The following is a 13361-nucleotide window of genomic DNA, read 5'->3' on the forward strand; positions in this document are numbered from 1 at the left end:
CATTATCATTCTGGCGTTTAACCTCCAGTTTAAGGTTAAACTGGAGGTTAAACGTGGAATGCTTCTTTGGTGGGACTTTCATTCTGGCGTTTAACCTCCAGTTTAAGGTTAAACTGGAGGTTAAACTTCAATTCCAGCATTTCTTAGCCTTCATGATTCTGGCGTTTAAGCTCCAGTTTAGGCTTAAACTGGAACTTAAACTCCACATGTGATATTCAAGCTTCCTTTATTGATTTTGTTGCTTCCTTGCTTAGCCTCTTCTTCCCTGAAATCATCCAAACAAATGCATCAAAGTCTTGCAAAATTTCATAAGAAATCTTCCATTCATAGCATTCAAGTAATATAACTAAAACTCATGGAATTTGCATCAAAATCATATTGTTTGGATGGTTCATTGCTTTGTTATTCTTTTAACCATTCTTGGTTACTTTAAGCTCAAGAAAATGCATAAAACCACTAAAACTAACAGAAAAATACTAGTGAAACTAGCCTAAGATGCCTTGGCATCACAACACCAAACTTAATACTTGCTTGTCCCTAAGCAAGTCCTGAGTTATTTGAGAAGAAAGTATGAAACAGAAAGCAATTACATTGGCTATATTAGCAAGCATTTGAAGTTCATCAGAAGGGTTTTATGCAGAAAGTTGCAGCATCACTTTTTCATACTTATCAGGTAAGATTATCACTTTTTCATTGCATCCATCAAACACTGCTATGGCCTCTTGTTATTCTTATGTCTTTGGCACTTTTCTCTTCTTTGTTTTTCTTTTCTTTTTCTTAGAGCTACTTTGCTCCTTGTTTGCTTAGTGTCATGTGTTGCACAAGCCTTTGGCATTTTCTTTTTCTTATCAGTGCACTACACATATCCACTTTAGGCATTTTAGTTCACATTTCTTCTTGAGACATTGGTGCCCAACACCTCTTTGTGTGACTAAATGTTTTGTATTTAGGTTGCTCTTGATAATGGACTTTTGGTTGATAATCCCGGGTTAGTTAACCCAAGTTACCAAGTGTTGAAACACTCCTCAGAACCTATTCATCCAAGCATATCCTTAATACATAAACACCACAGGCATTTGTCTCAGAAGTTCAAACCATTGGTACCTAGCTTATTTTCTCAATTTTTTTGCTTTTTGGTTGCCCTTTTTCAGTGGCTTTTTCTTCTTCTTTTTCTTTCTTTTTCATGGCCAAAGACATTTATTCATCAAGATCCATAGACAGTTTTCAATTTCTACACAAAGAATGATAATTCTACACTCTAATTCCAGTGATCTGACTAAACAATCAAGCATGCATACCACCACTTAATTCTACTTGATTTGTCACTAATTTAGCCAAGTTACTTTTGTTCAAACTTTTCTTTTATTTTTGGAAACAGAACAAGCATGGCAAGCACTCGTTTAAGAAGGTGAAGTTATATCCAAACATCTAGGCATTCACTTTATTCAAAGCAATAAACAGACACTCATACTAAGAAAAAAAAAAAAAAAAACTCCACATAACACTTAAATGACTTATGATGAAAGAAAGCTCATAAAGACAATCCACCAATGATCATTTGATTATTAAGGAACGAGACCACCTCTTATTTATTGCTTGGTTCTTCTTAATTCTTGGGATCCTGCTTCTTCTTGCTTCCTGCCTCTTTTTGACCACTTGTGCTTCCTTTGTCTTTTCTTATGAGCTTTTTCCAGAATCCAGCCTTTTTCATCGTTTCTTCCACTCCTTTTTCAAGGGTCATTGCTTTGTTTATTTCTCCTTCTTTCCTCCCTTTGAAATACTCATCAAAAGCTGGGAATGCTGGGTCCATCTTGTGTAGATGTTCCCCTATGTAGTTAAGCTTGATTTGCGAACTGATGTTGTAATCAGCTTGGACTGAGTATCTTGCATTCTGTAAAGTGGTGGCTTCCTTGATTGCCAAGACATTGGCATCTTGGTGTTGGCATATGTGGCTGAAGGATTCCTGTAAGTGTAAATTCTGTTCCCTTTGCAGATCGAAGAATCTTGATTCAAAGTTCCTTTGCATATCCATCATTTTTAGGTGAAAGTCCTCTTGTCTCTCCTGAGACCTCATGTATTGTTGAGACATTCCTTCCATGATTTCCTGCATTCTGCTCATATCCATGGGGTCTCTGGGAATTCGTTGTCTTCTTTCTGGAATTGCTTGCTCTTCTTGCTCTTCTTCTCTGTCTTCTCCTTCCTGTCTTTCTTGTTCTGCTTCTTGCTCGGCTTCCACTTGTTGCCCTTCTTCATTTCTTCTTCTTGTATGTCTTGGAGGAGTTGGGCCAAGAGTCATTCTGTACGCAGTTATGGCCAATCCAGGATATAGCCAATTAGGTCTTTCATCCTCAAGTGGTACTTGGGCATCGATGCATAGTCTAATGATAGTGCTAGGGAAGTGGAGCCAGGATTCAGGGTCACTTTTCTCACTAAACTCTTGTATCTGTTCAGCAATGAGTTTATGAACTTTGATCTCCCCTCCCACCATAATGCAATGTAGCAAGATGGCTCTTTTAGGGACTATTTCTGAAGAGTTTGCAGTGGGTAGGATGGATCTCCTAACTATTGCATACCACCCTTTAGCTTCAGGTGTTAGGTCTCCCCTTCTCAAGACTCTTGGAGCCCCTCTTGTTTTTCTCACCCATTCAGCTCTGATGGCACAAAGGTCTTCAGCAATAGTTGCATAGTCAGGTTCTCCTATCATCCTTTCTTCATAACTTGCTTGGCTGAAATGTATGTTTTTCAGGCCAAGGGTTTTCATGATTGCTTTGGGACTGAAGTCAACTTCCACCCCTCTCACATAGCTTTTGTATGTGGGTTTCTTGGTTGGATCCTCCCTTACTGCATTTGCATAAAACTCTTTCACCAGGTTGATGTTGATTTTAGTGATTGGCTTAGTCAGGAGCTCCCACTTCCTCTTTTTGATCTTTTCCCAAACACCTGGGAACTCATCCTTTTCAAGGTCAAAGGGAACCTCAGCTAGTACCGTTTTAGGTCTCATCCATTCGGCTTGAATCTCATGGAAAACTGATCTGTATCTCCATGCATCGAATTCCCTGTTTTCCTCCATTGGCTGCTTGTCTTTTCTTCTTTTGTGGCTAGATGAAGCTGCCATTGGTTCTTTAATTTTGGTAAGTGACAAGCTAAAGTTGACAAGGTGAAGCAAGAAGTGTTGTTGGAAGTGTGGGGAGGTTGTTTTCGGCAAGAGATAGTTTATGCTATGATGAAGGAAATGTGCATGAAGGAGATTTGGTGGTGTTGAACTTGTTCCCCAAGTGGTTCTTTATAGTACCCGTAAGTGCAAAATGGACGGCTAGGGTGATTTGTGAAGGGTGGCTTGATGGTAAATATATGAATTAGGGAGAAGGACGAATTGCTTTTCATTTTCTTGGAAGTATTCTGGGTGCATTAGGTTGTACATGTAGCTATCTTTTCTTGCAGAACTTCCTTTTCCCATGTGTTAGTTTCAAAGACTTGTGAATTTTCTTTTTGACCAAGCACCGTACCTCCCTTTGTCTTTTTCCTCCATTTTTGTCTTTTCTTTTGTACCTGCACAACAAACAAGTTTGCTATCATTTTTCGGTCCATGTGAATTATGAATAGTACTTGCACATGTAAATCAATGATTGTCTTTATGAGCTTATAGCCGTGACTTCTACATGTATGCACACTTATTATTTGGACACCAAACTTAGTGTTTGGTCAAGTCTCCTGATGACATGAAATCCATATTGGTTGTCCTTAATGAATGTGCTTAATTCTAATAAATCATAGTCACCTTGGCTCTTTGATTCTAAACAAATTTACTACCCTAAGTAATTGAAACCAAAGCATTAAAACATGCGAATGGTATACTTGTCATGAATTTCGAAATCCAGAGGAACTTCGTGCTTTTCATGAACCGTGTTCAAAGAGGAACACCAAACTTAATCTTTGGTTGTGCACTAAAAATTGAATGCATTTTGAATAAAATTTGGGGTGCCTTCAGGCACACCAAACTTAGAGGCAAATTGCATTTTACATGCAATGTTTAGTGCACTCTTTCAGCAGTTGTCCTGAGGATTCAAGTTCATGCATAAGAAACCATGCTTTATTAGATGCACAACAAAACAAAAAAAAAAAAAAGTAAGGATATTAAAACATGGGTTGCCTCCCATGAAGCGCTTCTTTAACGTCACTAGCTTGACGGTTGTCCCTTGTTAGGGTGGATTGTAGTGCTTGACGTCTTCTCCTCTCACTATGAAAACGTCCCCACTTGATTCATTCATGACCTCTAAATGTTCCATAGAAAGAATTTTCCTGATTGTCAACACTTGAGGGAGCTGGGAAGGAATGGTTTTGAGGCCAGGTGGGATTGGCAGATAATGACTTGATATCACGTTATCTCCCGGAGAAAAACCTTCAGTGGGAATTTTCTTGTTTCTCCACCCTCTTGGCAATCTCCCTATCACTCTTCCCTTTCTCTTGAGGATTTCTTCACTGACCCTTATGTCAGGAGGATCCTTCTGATCTGTTTCCACTGATTCTTGTGGCTTTAACTCTTGCAACTCTTGTTTGCCTTCCAAGGACTGTTTTAGAGTTTCAGCTGCTGGATTACTTTCCTCCAAACACAGATGGCTACTATCATCCTTAGGTTTTTCAGGTTCTGGTTCAGGCTCAGATGCAGGTTTGAAAACTTTGAAAATGAGCTGTTCATCATGTATTCTCAGAATTAGCTCTCCTTGTTCTACATCTATGAGCGCTCTAGTAGTGGCTAGAAATGGTCTGCCCAGAATGATAGGGTGTAAGTAGCTTTCCTCCATGTCCACAATGACAAAGTCTGTGGGGACGTAATAATCCCCCACTTTCACCAGCACATTTTCAACTACCCCTTCAGCTTGCTTCTGAGTTTTGTCAGCCAGTTGTATGATTACATCAGTGGATCTCACCTCATTCAGTTGTAGCCTCTTCATAAGAGTTAGAGGCATCACATTTATGCTAGCTCCTAGATCACAGAATCCTCTGTCAATTTTTGTTTCCCCTATGATGCAAGGGATATGAAAACTTCCTGGGTCCGTTTTCTTAGAGAGTGTATCCTTCTTGATGAGAGCATTGCATTCTTTGTTCATTGTTACCGTTTGTCCTCCCTTCAAAACTCTTTTCTTGCTTAACAATTCCTTTAAATACTTGATGTGTGTAGGCATTTGATGGAGAATCTCAAGAAAGGGAATATTGACATGGAGAGAGTTAAATGTCTCTAAAAACCTTGAATAGGTTTTCCCTTTTTCACCTCCTCCTAACCTCTGAGGAAATGGTGCTTTTGGTTGGTATATTTCCAGCATGCCTTTTTGCAATTCCTTGGCTTGCTCAGTTCCACTTTCCTGCTTAACTTCTTCCACACCTTCCTTCAAGATTTCTGGCTCCTGCTCTGAGGGCCTGATTCCTTCTTCTTCTGAAACTTCCTTCAATATGGTGATGGCCTTGCATTCTTCCCATCTCACTCTCTTTTGTTCCCCTTTAGGATTCTTTTCTGTGTCACTAGGGAACACTGCAGTTGATTTGACGGCCTGTTGAGATAGCTCTCCTACTTGAGACTCCATCCTCTTGAGTTTTTCACCATGGTTTCTTAAGGTAGCTCTCACATCATCCCTGAAGCTTTTCAATTCGGTTATGTCTTGACTCATGGTTGCCATCATTCCTTCTATCCGGTTTAATTGATCTTGAAATTGTTGGTTCAGATTAAGTTGGGTAGGTTGATTATTTTGGCCATGATATGATGGTTGGGGGTAAGTGTTTTGTGTGGCTTGGTATGATCTTTGGTTGGAGTTTTGGTATGTGGAATTGTTATGTTGGTTGTGGTTGTAAGGTTTGTGGTTTTGTGGTTGGGTTTGTTGGTTCCCCCACCCTAAGTTTGGGTGATTTTTCCATCCTGGGTTGTAAGTGTTGGAGTGTGGATCATATGATTGCCTTTGTTGGTTTCCCACATAGTTGGCCTCTTCCCAATCACCTCCTTCAATGCTTACTTCCTCTTGATCTTGTGTGTGTATTGCAGCCACTTGCTTTGTTTCTAATTGCCTGGTAAGCTCTGCTAGTTGCTTGGCAAACACCTTGTTTTGGGCTAGAATTGTATCAACATGGTTCAGCTCCATGACTCCCTTAGTGTTGTGCCTTTCTGATGCATAGTAGTACTCATTCTCAGCCACTGTCTCAATCACTTCAATGGCCTCTTCCACAGTCTTTTTCCTGTTCAATGAACCTCCTGACGAATGGTCTACAGCCTTCCTTGATTCATAAGAGAGTCCATCATAGAAAATATGCAATTGCACCCAATCATGGAACATGTCTGGTGGGCATTTCCTTGTCAAGTCCTTGAATCTCTCCCATGCCTCGTAGAGAGTTTCACCATCTTGTTGTCTAAAAGTCTGAACCTCAGATCGAAGCTTATTGACCTTTTGTGGGGGGTAGAAACGTGCCAGAAACTTGCTTTCCACCTCATCCCATGTTGTTAGACTCCCCCTTGGGAATGATTCCAGCCACTTAGCTGCCTTGTCCCTAAGTGAAAATGGGAACAAAAGCAGTTTATATGCATCTTCCTGGACTCCATTGGACTTCACAGTGTCACAAATTCTCAGGAATTTTGTGAGATGTTGGTTGGGATCTTCATTAGCACTTCCACCAAATGAACAATGATTCTCCACCAGTGATATTAGCTGTGGTTTGAGTTCAAAATTGTTGGCCTGAATGGGTGGTTTCTGGATGCTGCTACCACAATTCCCAGAGGTTGGGTTTATGTATGAACTAAGAACCCTCCTCTCAGGAATGGCATTGTTTCCATCAGCTCTCTCATGGTTGTGAACTTCTCTATCCATGTTGAGATCTAGAGCTTCCTCAAAATTGTCCTCAGATTCTCCTTCAGATTCTTCTTCTCCCACTACTCTCTTCCCTCTTGCTTCCCTTCTCAGTCTATGAAGGGTCCTCTCTGGTTCGGTATATGGAGGAGTTGATGTCTCTCCTCTCCTACCTGTCATACAAGAACACAGCACAGGCACAAACAAGTGAAATACTCTTGGTTAATGGAAGAGTATGGTTAGAGCAATTGAGGAATTAATTCAAACAGTTAGTGAGTCAGTGAGTTAGTTGCTTGAATTTAAAGGCATAAAGAAAGAAAGCATGTAACCGAGTGCAGAAATTAAAATTCAACAAGTAACTTGAACAGAATTAACAAAGCAAGAGAAATTGCTCAATCTAGTTAGCTTCCAATTGGAGAATTGTCAATCGAAAACCAATCCCCGGCAACGGCGCCATAAACTTGGTGCGCATAAACTAGTTATGCTACGATTTAGGAAATTGCACGATCGGCAAAATTCCTTCCGGCAAGTGCACCGGTTATCGTCAAGTAAAAACTCACAATAGAGTGAGGTCGAATCCCACAAGGATTGGTTGAGTGAGCAATTCGGATTAGAAGTGTGTTCTAGTTGAGCGGAATCAAGATTGAGATGAGAATTGCGGAATGTAAAATTGGCGGGAAAAGTAAATGACAAGAAATTGAAACGGCGGAATCTTAAATTGCATGAATTAAAGAGCAGAAACTAAATTGCTGAAATTAAAAGGGAATGGGGGTGATTGCATGAATTGAGTTGCAGAATGTAAAGAGAAGATGGAAATCAGAATTGGGGAATTCATTGGGTTATAGGAGATATTGAGATCTCCGAATCAAAACATGTTTATCTCTTCCTCAAGCAATGCGTTCATTGAATTTTGCTTGGCAATCTTATATGATTGGATCCCAATCCCTTGGCTCACCAATACTCTCTAAAAATGAACAAATTCCCAATCCCTTGGTTTAAATGTTCATAAGAAGAGATGATGCTCGATCACTGATTATACCACACAGTTTCATGAACCACAATTTGGTAGGATTACATGTCACAATATCCATCCAAACCCCAATCCAATTCACTGTGAGAAAGCTTCTCTAGCATGAATCCTCCATTCCTTTCCCAAGGTTCCAAAGGATTCCAATTATGGGTAGTTTCTTTCCCAAGACAACTACCCAATGGAATTAGATCGAGAAGCTTTCTAACAAAATTCAAGAGAAAAGATTGAAGAAGAAGATAAACTATTATTGATTCATTGAATTACAATAGAGCTCCCTAACCCAATGAAAGGGGGTTTAGTGAGTCATAGCTCTGAATTCAATTACAAAGATATGAAAACTAGCTAAAAGTGAAGGTAAAAAGTCCCTCCTAACTTAAATTCTATCCTATTTATACACTTTCTATATTGAGCTTCTGTTGTGTTTCTTGGGCTTTGAGGCCTCTCCATGCTTTCCTTTTGCCTTGGGTTTATGATCCATAATCTTGATGAGGCTGTTGATCCAAATTCTGTAACATTTATTGAGCCAACTTAGTGATAATCAAATAATAATACATGACTCAACAAATTGAAATTTCAGACTCATCAATCCTTCAGGCCCAATCCCATAAACCATGATATTCAATTGGGTTTCATGCCAGAGTAAGTTTAAGTTAATGTTTGTGCTCAAAGACTAACTTAAACCGCAATATTTTTGGCCCAGAAACCTTTTCCAAGAGTGGCGTTTAAGTTGTAGTTTAAGCTTAAACTGCAGCTTAAACGCCAGACACTTCCAGTGAAGCCTTTTGTAGAAGCACGTTTAAGCTTTAGTTTAAGGTTAAACTGAAGCTTAAACGTGGAAATGGAAGAAGGCAGCCCTGGAGAGTCATGTAGTCGAACACGTTTAAGCTTCAGTTTAAGGTTAAACTGAAGCTTAAACGTGGAGATAGGAAGGGCAGCCCTGGAGGTCGAACACGTTTAACCTCCAGTTTAAGGTTAAACTGGAGGTTAAACGTGGAAATGGAAGGAGGCATCCTGGAGGTCGAACACGTTTAACCTCCAGTTTAAGGTTAAACTGGAGGTTAAACGTGGAAGCTTAGAAGGGTAGCCCTGGAGGTGTCGAACACGTTTAAGCTCCAGTTTGAGGTCAAACTGGAGCTTAAACGTGGAAATGGAGAGAGCAACCCTGGAGGAGAAAACTTGGTCGAACACGTTTAAGCTCCAGTTTGAGGTCAAACTGGAGCTTAAACGTGGAAATGGCTCCCTGGTGCTTTTCCCATTCTGGCGTTTAACCTCCAGTTTAAGGTTAAATTGGAGGTTAAACGTGGAACTCCTTCCTGAGTGGCATTATCATTCTGGCGTTTAACCTCCAGTTTAAGGTTAAACTGGAGGTTAAACGTGGAATGCTTCTTTGGTGAGACTTTCATTCTGGTGTTTAACCTCCAGTTTAAGGTTAAACTGGAGGTTAAACTTCAATTCCAGCATTTCTTAGCCTTCATGATTCTGGCGTTTAAGCTCCAGTTTAGGCTTAAACAGGAACTTAAACTCCACATGTGATATTCAAGCTTCCTTTATTGATTTTGTTGCTTCCTTGCTTAGCCTCTTCTTCCCTGAAATCATCCAAACAAATGCATCAAAGTCTTGCAAAATTTCATGAGAAATCTTCCATTCATAGCATTCAAGTAATATAACTAAAACTCGTGGAATTTGCATCAAAATCATATTGTTTGGATGGTTCATTGCTTTGTTATTCTTTTAACCATTCTTGGTTACTTTAAGCTCAAGAAAATGCATAAAACCACTAAAACTAACAGAAAAATACTAGTGAAACTAGCCTAAGATGCCTTGGCATCAGTCTATGCTGTCTATACTTGGATCTGGGCCAAAAAGGGCTTCAAAAATCACTGGGGGCGTATTCTGTAAATTCTGATACGTGGCCTCTGTCACGCGTCCGCGTGGGTCACGCGGTCGCGTCATCTGGAGCTTTTCCTTTCCATGCGGTCGCGTCAGTCACGCGTCCGCGTCGTGGGTGTTCTACTCAAGGCGCGCGGTCGCGTCAGTCATGCGGCCGCGTCGCTGCTTCTTTGCTTCTGGCACGCAATCGCGTCGTCCATGCGATCGCGTGAACACCAGTTTCCTTCAATGCTCCATTTTGCCTTCTCCTTCCATTTTTTGTATGTTTCTTTTTCCATCCTCTAAGTCATTCTGCTTTAGAAAATCTGAAACTACTCAACACACTAATCACGGCATCGAATGGAAATAAAGATAATTAAAATAATTAATTTTAAAGCTTAGGAAACATGTTTTTCACAATATGACAAAATAAGGAAGGGAAAGTAAAACCATGCAATTAATGTGAATAAGTAGGTGAAGGATTGTATAAATCACTCAAATTAAGCACAAAAGAACTCATGAAATATGGGTTTATCAACCTCCCCCCACTTAAACACTAGCATATCCTCATGCTAAATCCAAGGTAAACAATTAAGGTTTAAAGTGATGGAATGTTATGAAATGCAACCTATGCTAAATGCATCTACCTAATGAGTCATGCAATTCTAATTCATCCACTCATATATAAAGTCTAAATGTAGTCAAATTATTTCACATTCTCAAGGAGATATATATATATATATATATATATATATATATATATATATATATATATATATATATATATATAGCTAACCCTCAAATAATAAAGCATGCTTTTTGCAAATGAGATGAGAAAAAAAAATTGCAAGACAATCAGAGATAAATGTTAATGAGCTTTTGAACCCTCACTGGATTTTGTGTTTTCTCTCTAATCACTCAGTGTTTATTGGGTTAATCACTCTATTCTTCTTTTTATTCTTCCTTTCTATAACTTTGTTTTTCGTCTAACCAATCAACAATTATAGAACATAGTCATACCAAAACTCATGAGGTCTTTAATTAAGGTTGTAATGGGGTCAAGGCAAAGGGTAAGGATATATGTATAAGGCTAAGTGAGCTAATAAGTGAATCCTTAATTAGACTAAGATCTCACCTAACATACATACTTAGTAAAACAATGCTTCCTTACCTATTCTCCCTATTTTCTTGCTTTTGATGTCACATGCTCATGTTTCAATTCTTGTTTTTATCCCATGTGCATTGCTTTTTATTTTGCATTGGGGAGTTCTTTTTGTATCCCCTTATTTATATGCTTGAAAACTAACTTTTTTTTTTGAATACACATGGTAATTTTAATTAATTTGAATTTTCATGAGCCTGCTTCCCAAAATTTTGAGTTGCTTTATTCTTTTTAATTTTTCTACCTTTTGTCTTTATCAACTATGTTCCCAATAAGTTTCCCACATTTTACTCTATTTATAATTTTCTATCTTAAGCTAACCAAGGATTCACTTGGGATTTTCTTTTGTTTTTCTGCTTAAGGCTAGTAATTTGGCTAAAATAGAATCAGGGGTTTTAAAAAGCTCAAAGGGGGCTAACAAAGGTGATGTAAAAGGTAGGCTAATTTGGGGTAAGTGAGCTAAGATCAAATGATGGCCTCAATCATTATTTTGAGATGTACCTCAATTCTATAATCGGACATATAGACTAAAACAAAGTAAAGAACACCAGAATAAGAAAGAAGGTTGGAACACACAGGAATAAAAATTATGGTTTGAATGTAACCATACAGTTAAGCTCAAAACTCACTGGCTATGTGTTCTCTAGCTGAAAAATCATTTATCACTTATGTATGTCATGCAGGTTTGGTTAAAAATTCTCATTATTCTCTTAAAAAGTAATTTAGGGTAGCCTTTGAAGTTTTAATATTTCTCCTTGATGAAATGTTGTCAGTTTAACTACATCATGTAATGCTATATATACAAGGTTTTATGGATCTAAATCTATTATGTTCAAGTTCCTAGCTTACTCTTTTTTATATTTGTCAATTTAAACTAAGCCATAACTAAGCTATCTTATGTAAAAAGGGTAAACTATACTAATTGATCCACTAATAAGTTAGAATTGCAAAATAACTAAATAACTAAAATGAACTAAATAACTAAAATATGAACAAAAAATGCAAAATGCAGAAAATAGAGTAAAATACACAAGTAGCAATGTATAAGTACTTAGAAAATAACAATAAAAGAAAAAGAGAAAAATACAGAAAAATATCGAAAATAAAAGAAAAAGTATGTAGTAGTTCACCAAAATAAACGCCAGAGATGGCGACCTCCCCACACTTAAAATGAAGCATCGTCCCCGATGCTCAATCAAGCTGGGTGTGAAGGAGTGTCATCACTGGAAGGGATGGTAGCTGGGGTCTCTGTGGCGGTGGTGGGCTGAGAGTCTGGCTGCTGTAGAGGGGAGACTGACTGGATCGGGATCTCTGGATCTGCAGCCTCAAGCTGATGTGGGGCCTCCTGCTGTGGTGTAGCGTGCTCTGTGCCTGCCTACTGATGAGTCTCCGCCTGGGAATGAGGCTCCGCCTCGTGCTCATCCTCCTCCTCCTCTGATGGCTCTGATGGTGTGTCGGGCTCGGAGGGGATGTCGGCACCCTGTTGATCATCAGCTTCAGATGGGAATAGCGTCGCCTGCTGCGGCGCTCCAATCTCTCATACCGGCGCCTGTTACGGCGCTCCATCTGATCAAGCTGGCGGAATAAACGGTGCACGAGGCGATAAACCAGCTTAGAGGCGGGTGGAGGTACAGTGGTGGCAGCAGGGGCAGCTGGGGCAACTGTGGATGAAGAGGGTCCAGCAGACGGAGGGGCTGTCTCATCAGTAGCAGTGACAGGTGGTGGTCTGTAGCCCAAAGCAAGGAAGTTCCTACTGTGAGGGAAGATCTTCCTGCAGTCCGCTGCTGGTGGTCGCTCATCGGCATCCTCCCAAGGCACATCAGCCTGACGGCCTAGCCGTGTAACCAGATAAGGAAAGGGGAGGATGCCTCGGACGTGGACCCTGGCCATATAATGCCGGATAAAACGAGGCAAGTACAGGTCCTTACCCTCCAGCACACACCAGAGAAGGGTGATCATGGCAGCCGGGATCTCAGTCTCATGAGTACTCGGCATCACATAGTTGCTCAAGATCTGATGCCATAGCCGAGCCTCATCATTCAAGTACACTCTCTTGATCCCAATCAAACCGCATCTGGCCCATGTCCTCCTCAACCTGTGCATAACCATCTGGCTGATCGGACTTGGCTGAGAGCTGGAGAATGGTCTCTATGGCCTCCTCAGTGACCAGAATTTGCTTTCCCCTCAGGTTCACTGCATCTAGGGTAGTAAGGTAGTAGTTGCAATAGAATTCCCGTACCCAAGATGCATTGACCTCTGTCAGTGGTCTCTCCAGAAAGAACCAGCCCCTTTGCTTGATTTGCTCAGTGGTGTATTGTTGGAGTGCTTCTGGAATCTTCAAGGTACGTTCCAGGTATAGATTTCTGGAGTTTGCAAAAGTCGGGTACTTCAGCTCACAGTACCGATTTGTAAATTTTATAGGATCAGTCGAAGGGAGCAGCTGGTCAGCTTTTTCCTGCGGTGTGAAGTTCTT

General features: G+C 40.0%; 1 non-coding gene across 1 annotated transcript; it reads left to right on the forward strand.

The window, feature by feature from the left end:
* Positions 1-6318: 6318 nt before the first annotated feature.
* On the forward strand, positions 6319-6422 carry LOC112760094 (small nucleolar RNA R71). Its single transcript, XR_003180548.1, has one exon. It is a non-coding gene; the product is annotated as a small nucleolar RNA R71 (small nucleolar RNA).
* The last annotated feature ends 6939 nt before the right edge of the window (positions 6423-13361 follow it).

Source organism: Arachis hypogaea, chromosome 16 (genome assembly GCF_003086295.3).
Source record: "Arachis hypogaea cultivar Tifrunner chromosome 16, arahy.Tifrunner.gnm2.J5K5, whole genome shotgun sequence".
NCBI classification, from domain to species: domain Eukaryota; kingdom Viridiplantae; phylum Streptophyta; class Magnoliopsida; order Fabales; family Fabaceae; genus Arachis; species Arachis hypogaea.